Source organism: Balaenoptera physalus, assembly GCF_965194825.1.
Source record: "Balaenoptera physalus genome assembly, chromosome: 11".
Classification (NCBI taxonomy): Eukaryota; Metazoa; Chordata; class Mammalia; order Artiodactyla; family Balaenopteridae; genus Balaenoptera; species Balaenoptera physalus.
Genome location: NC_138896.1, coordinates 7,481,846 through 7,492,001, shown reverse-complemented (window position 1 = coordinate 7,492,001; position 10,156 = coordinate 7,481,846). Strand labels below are relative to the sequence as shown.

General features: G+C 38.3%; 1 protein-coding gene across 1 annotated transcript in view; it reads left to right on the top strand.

Annotated features, from left to right (window-relative positions):
• Positions 1 to 461: 461 nt before the first annotated feature.
• LOC309638155 (uncharacterized protein) overlaps positions 462 to 10,156 on the top strand; it is a 343,672-nt gene continuing 333,977 nt past the window's right edge. The window contains exon 1 of the mRNA XM_082413765.1: positions 462 to 5,404. The gene's annotated coding sequence lies outside the window, so the exon portion shown is untranslated. The remainder of the gene's footprint in view (positions 5,405 to 10,156) is intronic.

Below are 10,156 nucleotides of genomic sequence, written 5' to 3'. Positions count from 1 at the left end.
CTTCTTGACACCTTACTGATTCTGTGTCTCTCTTGACCCTGATCTATATGAACGACATGGAGTAAAAAAATTGCCTGAAGTCTTCCCTGGGGTTGCTTTTAAGATGCTGACCATTACCTCGTTTTCATGAACAATATTTTCCCAGATGTCCATAGAGGCATAATCAATTTTTTAAAACACCTTAATTGAACACCTACTATGTGCAAGGCCGTATGTTGAAGAGAACATACAAGTAAAGTTTTGGTAGCCATTTAGTTCAATTTACAGACTCTATAGTTGCACTATGAAGCCTATAGCTGCACCACCGGTGAAAAATGAGGTGCCATCCATGTAACCATTAACATCTTTAAATACCTGCTTCATGTAATGCTATGAGAAGGGGAATTTTCTAATCAGCTCTCATTGGCTCACATCTTTCTTCTCTTTCTTTTCCTTTTTCTTAATCTTCATCTTTTTATTTTCCTTTTTAAAAAATCATCTTCATAGTCGCATACATACATACACTATGGCGAGGGAGAAGGTTTTTGGTCAAGGAATCACAGAAGTATTGAAACTGCTCCCTGCTAGACTCAGTAGTCCTCTATGAGTTAAGAAGAAAGAGTGGACATCATTATCTAATGTTCACAGTGAGGAACAGAAGCTGGGAAATCCATGCGTTTTGATTTTAAGTCTAGCTCTGGATTTGAAACTCTAATTGCTTAAAGACCCCTTTGAAATAAGTACGTTTTCATCAGGGGTTCCTTATTAAAAGCCACACGTCTAGGAAAGGATGTTTTATGTTAGATTTGTTGAAGAGCTAAAGGAGCTTCATGGAGAGCTGTTCCTTCTCGCATCTTAGACATGAGGAAACCATGAGTGAGGGGAGCGTTTGTCTAACCCCTGTCACCCGCTACCAACTCGCTCGCTCTCTCTGCCAAGGGATGCCCTGTGACCTTACGTGAGGAATTAATAAATGGACAGAAATAGAATAACAAGCTAATTATCACATATCTATTACATTCGTCCAACGGGTTCGACATGAACTTTGGGATGCTTGTAAATAATACACCAGAACAAATAACACCTAGTAATCGGCTAGCATCCTAGAAATCCTGTGTTCTCACACACAGGACTTCATGGAACCTCAGAATGATCTAGTGAGTTAAATCAGGAATCATTGTCCCATTTCACAGATGAGTAAATTAAGACTCAGGATGGCTATCGCGTGTCAAAGAGGGGCAGAACTAATGAATAGGATGGGAGCTTGCACTTTCCACTTTGACTCAGAAGTCCGGGAAGGGGAAGTGAAGTACTCTTTTAATATAAAGATTTCTGTTTAGGTTCTGGTTAGGTGCAGGCAGTGGAATTATAACTGTTACTTAATCGTGGCTGCATTAAGTTTTAAAAACTACAAGAGATTTGGGTCCTCTCTGAATTTCTATCCCCAAAAATGCTGTCCATGGCTAAGAAAGGTGGCAATAAAGAGTTAAAGTGAAAAAGAAAACACAGTGACCTGAAATATTGAACCAAGGCTATACAAACAATGTCCATAGAAGAGCAATTTTTGAATTCCAGAGGGCGGATGACAACTGACTCGTGCAATTGCTGATCACTAATTAAGCATTCTCTTTTTTAATAACCTCCTTCAGAGGCAAAATTCCATGGCTGCTGGATTTGAAGCCAGCCCGCACCAATCAATATCAATCTGCTGACAAATGTTATTAAATATCTCTTTGATACCTATTTACAACTAAGAAAATAATTTCACAGCCAAGGGATTGTAAATGTGTGAAAAGAGCCTCTGACAGCTTACCTCACTCACTGTCTATAGCCCTGCGTCTGGGTGCCCAAGCCAGGAGACTAAGATGAAGGACATAATTAAGGAAACATATGAAGGCTGGCAGTGGGCTGGAGATTAATTAGCTGTGCGTCAATAATCTCATCAATATCCGATTAACAAATGACACATTGCCCAATGAAACATATTGATTCATGCACAGTCCTCACTGTTAATAAATTGAAGCTGCTTTGCTAAATGAGAAAGCTGACAAAATAATAGGCTGCTAATACTGCCCTGCTATTGTGATAAAAAACATAAAATTAGCCTGAAATATACAGTACTTAATTTAGGAGGACTGTCACTCCATTTATGAAGCTTGTTAATGAATGACAAGAAAAGGGAAAGGAGTTTTATGGATAAGTTACTCAAAAGGGCTGGGAGAATTTCCCGAGGGCAGACATTTGAAAAGTACAACATGCATAGAGATGGCCCTAAGCCTGAATACATTTCTCAGTTGGTGTGTATGAAAAAAGTTTTGCTTGTTTGTTTTTAAGGATACCTTACTAATAACAAGAGAATTGTCTTAAATTTTGGAAGTAACTCTTTAATATTTATCCATATGAGATTACATTGTATCAAGGAGTGTTGTTTTTAATTTGTTTTAAGGAATGAAGAGTAACTGATTTTTAAAAATATTTTAATACAATTTTAAAGGTTACACTCCATTTACAGTTATTACAAAATATTGGCTACATTCTCCGTGTTGTGCAATACATCCTTGAGCCTGTCTTACACCCAGTAGTTTGTACCTCCTTCTCCCCCACCCCTATACTGCCCCTCCTCCTACTGGTAACCACTAGTTTGTTCTCTGTATCTGTGAGTCTGCTTCTTTTTTGCTTTATTCATTAGTTTGTTGTATTTTTTAGATTCCACATACAAGTGATATCATACAGTATTTGTCTTCCTCTGCCTGACTTCTTTCACTTAGCATTATGCCCTCCAAGTCCATCAGCTGGTTTTAAACAAATCTGATTGCAGGTAAGCCTACGTGAAGTGGAGTGTGTGTGTGTGTGTGTGTGTGTGTGTGTGTGTATTTCTCATGTAAACCATTAGGCAGTAATTGCTTTGGCTGCCTCGCGGCATTGCCATTGGTGGTCCCTGTTATAACGCACCCCAGTATCATTCTCCCTTCTCACCTGTGTACACTTGCTCCTCTCTGAGCCCATTTTCTGAGTTAAGCAATTTCCAAACCAGGCAAGTCCATCATGCTGTTGTGAAGGCTAGAGCAATTATAATTTATTTTTCTCTGTAGTCCATGACAGATCGGTGGTAATAGGGTTGAGCAGGAGGGGAACAAAGTGATAACGGTGGAGGTGAGGGCTCAATATATGTGGACAACCTACTGAGACTGTGGTCAGGAAAGGCGAACGGGCCCGCAGGTGGGTGAGAAGAGAAGGCTCTGCTAAGGATGGGCTGCCCCCATCTCCCCACAGGCATTGAGACCACAGCTTCTGACCCTGGGACTCTCCTGGAACGTCCCCAGGAGCCCTGGTGTACGAGGACCCCCTCTGAGGACAGACTAGTTAAGAGTACGGAAACATCTGCTTGCAGAAAATGTTTTCTCCAAACACACAGTCCCAAGAAAATGCAACAAGGAAAGGAATTTTAGGAGCGCATCAACTCCTACGGGTCATTAGGGCATTACCATTGAGGACAGCTTGACTTAACGAGAAGCTTATTACCCCAACTCTTTAGGTGACTGGATCCCCCGCCGTCTGCCACAATTTGCACTTCTAGGAGAAAGAGACATACGGTAAGTGGCTCTCAGAGACGTATGAGGGCTTTAGTATTAGGATGTAACCCGGGCATTTCAGACTGTGCTCAATCTCCTGTCATGTCTGCCCCGAATGCCTAGATGTTCAGAATCCAAATCCCTCGTTGAGAACCAAAGACATTTCAACATCAGGAATCTTTAAAGAAAAATCAAAACGGGACCACAATACAGGGAGGCTCAGGAAACTTGAGTTAAAACTCTACCTTGCTATGAAGTAGCTGTGGAGCTTGAACAATTACTCAACTCTCCTGTGCCTCAGATTCTTTATCTATAACTGAGAGATTGGACTAGATGTTCTCTGACGTTCCTTAGAGCACTAAGATTTACGGAGCACCATCAAGACATATGTCCATATCTGTGTGTTGAATAAGGTCGAAATGATTTTCAGTACAACAATTATTGAAAAAAATAAAATAGGCTTTTCCATATCAAACTCACCAGAATTCCCTGTTCTTAGTAACTCTGGTGTTCAGGGCATGACTATTTAGTCTCTTACCGGGATGAGAAGCATCTGCAGCTTCTCAGGGTGTCCCTATCTTGATAAGTAGTTTGGAGAGAAGCTGGGTCATTAAGTTGCATGAACTCTAATTAGTGATCAGAAGGGAATATAAATCAATAATTTTCATTAGACATCCTGAGAAATGTTGAAACCCATTTCCTCAAAGTCCAAGCTTTTCCTTTGGAACAAAGTAGCATGTGGGGGAATGGAGTTTCTTTTTCTCAGGTCTCTAGAATACAAATGAGCGCATTTCTTTTATCTGGGGTCTACAGAAGAGAGGTTTATATTGTGAGAATGAGTTCTTAAGAATGAAATGTTTTCAAAAAATAAAAACGAGGAATTGCTAATGTTGGAAATGTATGTCAGTAGGGGAGATAGTTTTGTGTAAGAGATCCCTCGCTTTTGTCCCCCTGTATTCCTAAAACCAATCTTGACTCTGTGACAGTTTTAATGAAAAATAATGCCAACTAGTATCAATAGTGAGCTCTTTCTACATAGCAGGCACTTTATATCCACTATATTAATTAACTCACAACAATCCCATGTGTTAAAAATAATATGTGACCTCTGAGGAGAAAGCTGAAACTCAGAGAGGTTAAGTAACTTGCTCAGCATCACCCAGAGATAATGGTTAGACCTGAGTCTAGATGGTCTGATTCCAAAGCCTGCAATTTTAAGCACTATGGGATTCTGCCTTCAGTACAGAATGTTTGCCTAGAGCCTGGCAGGGACCTGCCAGTAATAGACACTAACCACAGGTGGTTTAGTGAGATGCCAATCTTCACATCTTCAGTGGATCACATTCTCCCGAGCCCAAACTCTTCACTAGGAGCGTGCCTCTCTAATCTCTAACGGGATGAGTTGGTATGTAAAAAGGCACTTACCATGCCAATATTTTGTCACGAAACGTACCGTCACGATAAAAATATCTGGGCTCTTGTTCTACTTCTGGCCTTTGAAAAGCTGTGAGGGCAGACAAACTAGGACAATTCAGTGCTGTGCCTGGTGAGCACTGAGGTGATTCGAATTCCTTGTAGCATCTGCCAGGTTAACGTGGGCCCCATGTTTCCCTGCACATCAATTTCAGTCACTGGATGAGGGTTATTCAAGGGGTTTCGCAGGCAGCTGCTCTGTTGGCCGCTCCAATATAACTTGTGCTGGTGAGTCAGATTTCATGCCCAATTAGGATACAAGGGGAAAGCTTCCCTTGTGTAAAGGACACAGCTGCTCTAGAATAGCAGCTTCAAGATGCTCAGACCAGTCTCATGAGTCTGAATTCCTCATCCTTTTCTGCAGGCACAGAGGGATAGAAGTAAGGAAATCTTTTAGTCCTTGGCCTCAAGCCTATGCAATTTTTAATATATATAGTTTATATATTTACATAACTTAATATAGAGTTTATATATTTGTCTAATTTAATATAGTTTATATATGCACACATATGTACACATATATATCTTCAGCTAAATGTATACACCAGATAAGTATATAGTAAATATTTGTTTATATATTGTGTGTATGTTTGTTTGTACATGGATGTGTTTGTGTATATGTATCTATGCATCCATCTATCTATTCGTAGTTTTTGTTTTATTGCCATGCTCATGAAACTCATACACACATATATATACATATATATCTCAGGCTATATACACACATATCACCTAAATGTATATAGCCTATATATCAGTCTATATAGTAGGTGTGTGTGTCTGTATATGTACATATGTGTTTCTGTGTATGTACATATGTGTGTCTGTATATGTACATATGTGTTTCTGTGTGTGTACATATGTGTGTCTGTATATGTACATATGTGTTTCTGTGTGTGTACATATGTGTGTCTGTATATGCACATATGTGTTTCTGTGTATGTACATATGTGTGTCTGTGTGTGTACATATGTGTTTCTGTGTATGTACATATGTGTGTCTGTATATGTACATATGTGTTTCTGTGTGTACATATGTGTGTCTGTATATGTACATATGTGTTTCTGTGTGTACGTGTATGTATGTATTATTGCCATACTCATACAACTACATCAAACACCTTCCCCAAGGAGTAGGTGAACGGAGGCTTTTCAAAAAAAAATATTTATTTACTTGGCTGTGCTGGGTGTTAGTTGCGGCACGTGGGATCTTCACTGCGGTGTGCAGGATCTTTTTACTTGAGGCATGCGAGATCTTTAGTTGAACATGCGGCATGCGGGATCTAGCTCCCCGACCAGGGATTGAACCCGGGGCCCCTGCATTGGGAGCATGGAGTCTTAACCACTGGACCTCCAAGGAAGTCCCTGAAGGGAGGATTAAAGTAAGGAATACTGATCTTGCAAACCATGCTTGAGATGTTTGATATTCATTTTTACCTTACCTCAAAATCCAGAAGCCAAAATATGAAATTTTTTCAGATAAATTACTGCCCTTGCCAATTCTTTCATCCTGGAACTGTGGATAGAAAAGTGTTTTAGTGCCTGAATTATCTATGTTACTGATATTGATCAAATTCACCCAATTTCAACTTTACTTTCCATCTAATATAGCCAATGGAAACATGGTCTTAATTTTGCTCAAGGTTTCAAGACTTTTTTCTCTGTAGAATTTCCTTCTGTTTCTATTCTTGTTCACTAGTCATTCTAGTAACGTTCCATGATTTCATTTCCATTTTTCCATTGTTCCCACGACCCACATCCAGCTGGTTATCAAGTCCTGTCTTTTAGTCCTATCTGAAACGTTTTTGAACCCTTTGGTTACTTGCTTCCCTCCCACCATTTTCCTAGTTTAGTTACCATTTCCTGCCTGGAGTATTAGTATTTCTAGAACCCGGTTTTTACCTTCTTCCTCCTTTAAGACAAGCTCTGCACTTGTAGCCAATTCACATATAAGTATCATTTGCTGGGCACCTACTAATTCAGATCACTTAATCCTCAAAGCAACTCTGTGAAATATAATTTCACATATGGGGAAATTTGCCTCAGGGGAAACGGGTCCCTTGGTTCCAAAAGCAGTGTTCTTTCCTCTGTGCAATGTGTTTCTAAAACATGGATCTAATCCACATCTCTTTAAAAGTGTTGGTCCCTCCCTCTTGCCCATAGGATAAACTTTAGGCTGCCTAGAATGGTTCGCGGGACCCTTTACAATCTGCCTTTACGATTCCTTTAAGACTCATCCTCTTCACCATCATTCACACCACGGTCTGAGTGTACTTGTTCCTTGACAGTACTTGACGTTAGTAAAATGTTCATGTGCTTTTAAGTGTTGATGGTCTTGTTCAAGCTATTTCCTTTGCATGCAATGCCCTTGCCTCCCTAGTCCACACATGAAATTCTTGTCATTTTTCAGAACCGTCTAACAGGACACCACCTCTTTAAAGCTGCCTTTTATTCTCCCAAATAGAACTATGTGCTTCTTTGTCTGCATTCATCTGATTCTTTGGTTATGCCACAATTATGATCCCATCACATTATTTTTCATTTAATAATAGGAAAATGGCTGAATAAACAATTGCATGTTCATTAAATGGTAGGGTGTGTATACATTAAAATATATTTTCAAAAAATATTGTATGATTTGGGAAAATAATGTTAAGTGAAAAAGTAGAATGCAAAATTGAATTACAAAAAGTTGCCAATTTGTAATTATATAAATAGAAACCATAAGAGAAAGAACATACAAATACTAATTTACCAAAGCAGTGGTTATCTCCAGATGGTGGGATTAATGATGATTTGCATTTTGTCCTGTAAGGTCTTTTGTATTTTCTAATTTTCCTTTATCAACAGGTATTACTTTAATAATCAGGAAAAATTATTATTATTTTTTCACTTGGGTAGGGTCTCCCTGCTTTAGACAGCTATATAATAATACCTAAAATGGTTGTTTAGTGCAGGATATAAAAAAGTCAAATTATTAACTGAGTACGTCTGAATCCACACTATGTTTTTAAAACCAGCTTTTTGGTAGAAAAATAAAATACCATAATAATAATTAAAAAGTAATTAAAATAATCCAGAAGAATAAAAAGGGGGAAAAAGAAGAGTTTTCCTACTCTCTCCTCCTTCACATCCAGACTCACAGCATTCACATCCAAGGTAATTAATTGTATCAGTCAGCTAAGTAATGCAGTGGTAACAAACAATCCGTGTATCTTGGTGATTTACAAACATACAAGTTTACATTTGCTTGTACAACATGTCCAGTGCATATTGGCTGCAGCCTTCTATCACATCTTTCTTCTAAAACTCAGGCTGAAGGAAAGTGCAGCCAGAAACTCCCAGAACTCGGCCCTCTAATGAGTTAGACCTAGGGCTGGGTCACTGCTTGCTGGGCTCTAAGGGTAGCTTGGCATTTATTTTTAACATAAGTATATATGCAACCATTTATAAAAACTATATTTTTGAACTGACTGATTTCATTTCCTTTTCACTAGGAGCTTGGTGAAGTTTTTAACTAATGTTGCTTAAGGGATTGTCTTATTTCAGATTTCTATTCTTTCAGCTTCTGAGTTCTGCCTGCACTCCATAAGTAAAATGTGTTCAAACATTTACTGTGTCTCACTGGTCAGTGCTAAGATGACCATTTCCCTTTTTTTCTGCTTCTTGTCAGTGTTTATAGGGAATTCTTGCACTCTGCAGCTGCAATTGCTCAAAGCTCAGTGTTCAGTGAAGATGCCCTCATCAACTATAGGTAAGGAAGACTGCAGTTCTCAAATTAATGGGTGTCAGTTATTGCCTTTGGAAACCAGCATTGTTTCATTTGCACTGTGTTTGCCTCTGCCTTAGCTTTTCATGTTCTGCCTCACATGCTTGTAAAATGACTAGTTTAAAATCTTGATTTATTTTGGCAGACAGGACAGAATCCAGATTTAGACTGACCTTCGAAATGCTCCTTCACAGGGAGGGGGGCGCATGTGGTAATACTTCCTATGCAGGCCTGTTAAATATGCCATGGGTCTTATTGCTTAACTATTTTGATGAGGCAGCACAGTGGATTCTGTAATCAGACTGTCTGAGGTTAGAGCTTGCTGTGGCTAAAGTGCTGGCCATGTGTCCTTGGAAAATTAATTTAACTCTATTCCTGAGTTTTCTCAGTGGTTATATGGGGACGATAATCATAGTTACCTTATGTGATTATTGTGAGGATTAAGTAATTTGATATGGGTGAAATACTTAGTTCTATGGGATATGGTAAGCATTCAATAATGTGAAATTCTTATTCTGATTATTTTATGTCCATTGTGTTGGCTACTATTTTAGGCAAAATCAATTTATGTTGTTTGGTTAAAGGGAATCAACAAGTTAAAATTGGAGGGGGCTATGTGAGCTCAGTATAAAGATATATTTTCTTACAAAGAGAACTAGCAAATAATGGAATGAGTTAGCCCTCGAGATAGTGGACATGGTCATTGAACATGATCAGGAAGAGTCTGAAGAGTGCTACTTTGTAAAATTAAATCTCGAACCAACAAAATGCAATAATTATTTGCTGAGTTGTTATTAATAGTGCATTTTTATTATGTTTCTCAGTATTCTCCTTTTATATCATAGTTTAGAAATATTTATGTATGGTACTGAGCTTTCATCTTTGTTCACTGTTCATGCAGCCTACAAAGTCTATTTTATATATCTACACTGGAGTCAGATAACATCAATATGTGAATTGCAAGTTAAAGAGAGAAAGTATGGTTAAAAAAATAAGGAAAGTGGAAATTAGATTTGAATTCGTACATTTTTGAAGTAAATTGCACAGCATTGGTTTCCTATAGTCTTCTGGAATGAGGTCCATTCTTCTGGAGGTTGCTCCAAATAACAGATTTTAAAACAGAAAGGCCAATTCATTGTCCTGGTGTGTATGTGTGTATATAAATATGTGTATATATATACACATATATATGTGATGTCATACATACAATGTATATCTTGCCACTTTTCTTTTAAGATTGGTATAAAGTTTAAGAAAATAAATAATTTTATATAAACGTATCTTGACTCTATACAATAATTTCTACCCCTTTATTTCTGTGTTCCATATCCTCTTAGCATTTATATTTACTCATTTTTTTACAA